Below are 3,147 nucleotides of genomic sequence, written 5' to 3'. Positions count from 1 at the left end.
ACAGGGTAGGCCATTTAAAGCGGGCCCATTTGTTTCTGAAAAAAAAACATTGAAAAAAACATTTTTTTTTGTGTTGATATGAAAAATCATTTATTTTGATTCAAGGAGATTTGTTCCAGCTAGTTTTTGAAAATGATATCCTTCAAATGTTTGCCTCTGGCCTTGATGGCCAAATGTGTCCTTTTTTCGGCGTTTTCCATCGTTTTGGCCAATATTTCGGCCGGTATGGCGGCGATTTCGCGTCGGATATTGTTTTTAAGTTGAGTTAGAGTCCTTGGCTTGTTGATGTATACCTTGGATTTCAGATAACCCCACAAATAAAAGTCCGGTGGCGTCAAATCTGGTGATCTCGGTGGCCACGGAAAATCACCATTTTTCGAAATCAACCTTCCAGGGAACAATGGCTTCAAAAAATCGATTGTAGCGCGTGAAGTGTGGCATGTAGCCCCGTCCTGTTGGAACCAGTAGCCTTCCATGTCATTTTCTTCGATGATTGGCATAACAAAATCGCGTATCATGGCACGATAACGCTCTCCATTGATGGTGACAGAGGCTCCATTTTCACTGGCTCGTACAGCCTCGATATTTTCAGCAGAACGTCGTGTACGTTGTCTGGATGCGTGGCTGGTATTGCTGAGACTACCGTGGTTAATAAATTTTGCGTATAAACGCTGTAAAGTGCTTTTGGATGGCGCACTTTTAACTTTATTTTTTTTTTTAAACGCACGTTGAGTTTTCACAATTGAGAAGTTATTTTGGATGTAAAGCTGAATTATTTCAGCGCGTTCTTTTGGAGTGTACTGCTCCATGGTAAAAATTGTCTTGGACTGACGCTTCCAACGCGCTATGTCATTAGTCGATCTGACGTTCCTGTCAAAAGTTATAGGGTTGCCAGATGGGCCCGCTTTAAATGGCCTACCCTGTATTATGTAGATGGATTGCCAAATTAGTTAAGGGGGGGGTAAGGGATAAAAATCGATTTTTTTTGCATGTTATTGTAGTAAAACATTTCAAAAATACCGTGTTAAAATTTTAACTCAATCCGAGCAAAACTTTTTAAGTTATAGAGCATAAAGCCGAGCCGCCTCAAACATCTGCCGAGACGCAGCAGTTGCGCGCGTAGTCCGTTACAAACTTTAAACGCGGTTTTCTCGAACCTTTTTGAAGTGAAAACTTCTTTAGAATCGTTGGGAGTGATTTGAGGAAAAGTGAAACGAAAAAAGCGACCAACTTGGCTACGAAGCGTTATATTATATGTTGATATAAAAGTAGCGACGAACTAAATAAAAATAACTTTTATTTTTTCTTGTGATTCGAACCAAGGATTTTGTATCGGAAGCTCACATTGCTAGTCGCTCGGCTACCGCGCCATGCTGTCGCCGCTGGCCTAAAAGTTATTTAGTTACGAAGCGTTATATTATATGTTGATATAAATAATTTTTGTGAGCGTGTAATTCTCAAAAGTTTTATTAGGTTTATTATTTAAAATGTATTGACTAGGTAGTGTGGTTATCAGCTTAACATCTGATATATCCTCCATCGGAGGACAACAAATGTTAGACCGATTTTTGGAAATGGGCGGAGTGTTTCAGGGGCTTGCTCCTTCTCTGCCACGGGTTGGCCCGGTATTGCAGTACCGCCGGGATTTCGGCTTTGAATAAATACAAAAAAAAATATACTAATACATTTAGCTTTGGTGGGAAGAGCCATAAATTTTTATATGAATACATGTAGACGAAAATGGAATTTTTTTTTTTTGAAATTTGCATTGTAGAACATTTCTGATTATTTATTGAAAACAGTTTTTTGGTTTAGATACTGAAAGTCCAGTTTAAGTGAATCGGTATAAATATTTCGTACATTAATTTTTGAAGTGAAAACTTCTTTAGAATCGTTGGGAGTGATTTGGGAAAAAGTGAAACGAATTACAACATATAAACGTAGCGACGAACTAAATAACTTTTAGGTCAGCACCGACAGTATGGCGCGATAGCCGAGCGGCTAGCAATGTGAGCTTCCGATCCAAAATTCTTGGTTCGAATCACAAGAAATAAAATTTTTTTTTTTTTTGAAATTTGCATTATAGGACATTTCTGATTATTTATTGAAAACAGTTTTTTGGCTTTTCTATTTTTGGTTTAGATACTGAAAGTCAGTTTAAGTGAATCGGTATAAATATTTCGTACATTAATTTTTTTTTTGTGAGCGTGTAATTCTCAAAAGGTTTATTAGGTTTATTATTTAAAATGTATTGACTAGGTAGTGTGGTTATCAGCTTAACATCTGATAGATCCTCCATCGGAGGACAACAAATGTTAAACTAATTTTTGAAAATGGGCGGAGTGCTTTAGGGGCTTGCTCTGCACCTCTGCCACGGGTTGGCCCGGTATTGCAGTACCGCCGGGTTTTCATCCTTGAATAAATACAAGAAGAAATATACTAATACATTTAGCTTTGGTGGGAAGAGACATAAATTTTTATATGAATACAAGTAGACGAAAATGGAAGAAATTTGTAAGTCTGTTTCTTCGGTCCGTTTGGGTATTTTTTTTGACAACGTCGAAACCAAAGCATTTGTATCATATTTTATCTATCATAAGCCACTCGTATCATTTGTTGAAATTGAAAACATTGAGGATGAATAATGATAAAATGAAGAAAATAAAATATGAACTTTATAGCAATATTATAATGAACCTATAATTATCCCGCTCCTAATGCTGCTTTCGTCTTATTCTCTCTCAGTTTGTTTTACGGAAGGTTTCACTTCTATCAAGTCTAACCGTTAGACTGGTTTTATTTTTTTTTTTAAAGTGCGTAGTCATTGGCATTTGAAAACTACTCAACCGATCCTTTTGAAATTTTGCACACATATTTTACATATAAAATACCTCCCCACAACGTTTTTTTTCGCCATTTTTTTTTTATATTAAGGTGGTTTTACACCTACAAAATGGCGGCATTTTTTCGTCAAAAATCACTTTTTACTTCAAACGACTACCAAATGGCTGAAAATGAAAATAAATCGTCAAAATAAACGTTGGGAGGAAGTTTAACTAAATTATTCGATTTTTTTGATTTCAGATGATTCTACGCTGAGATATGCTGACTACTGCAAAACGTATTTTTGAAAGACGTCTACGTAAA

General features: G+C 36.4%; 2 pseudogenes; both read left to right on the top strand.

Annotated features, from left to right (window-relative positions):
* Positions 1–1,477: 1,477 nt before the first annotated feature.
* Positions 1,478–1,661, top strand: LOC129239887 (U2 spliceosomal RNA; annotated as a pseudogene).
* Positions 1,662–2,236: 575 nt separating this feature from the next.
* On the top strand, positions 2,237–2,422 carry LOC129239886 (U2 spliceosomal RNA; annotated as a pseudogene).
* The last annotated feature ends 725 nt before the right edge of the window (positions 2,423–3,147 follow it).

This window comes from Anastrepha obliqua, chromosome 2, assembly GCF_027943255.1.
Source record: "Anastrepha obliqua isolate idAnaObli1 chromosome 2, idAnaObli1_1.0, whole genome shotgun sequence".
Lineage (NCBI taxonomy): Eukaryota > Metazoa > Arthropoda > Insecta > Diptera > Tephritidae > Anastrepha > Anastrepha obliqua.
This window is presented reverse-complemented; position numbering and strand designations above follow the sequence as displayed.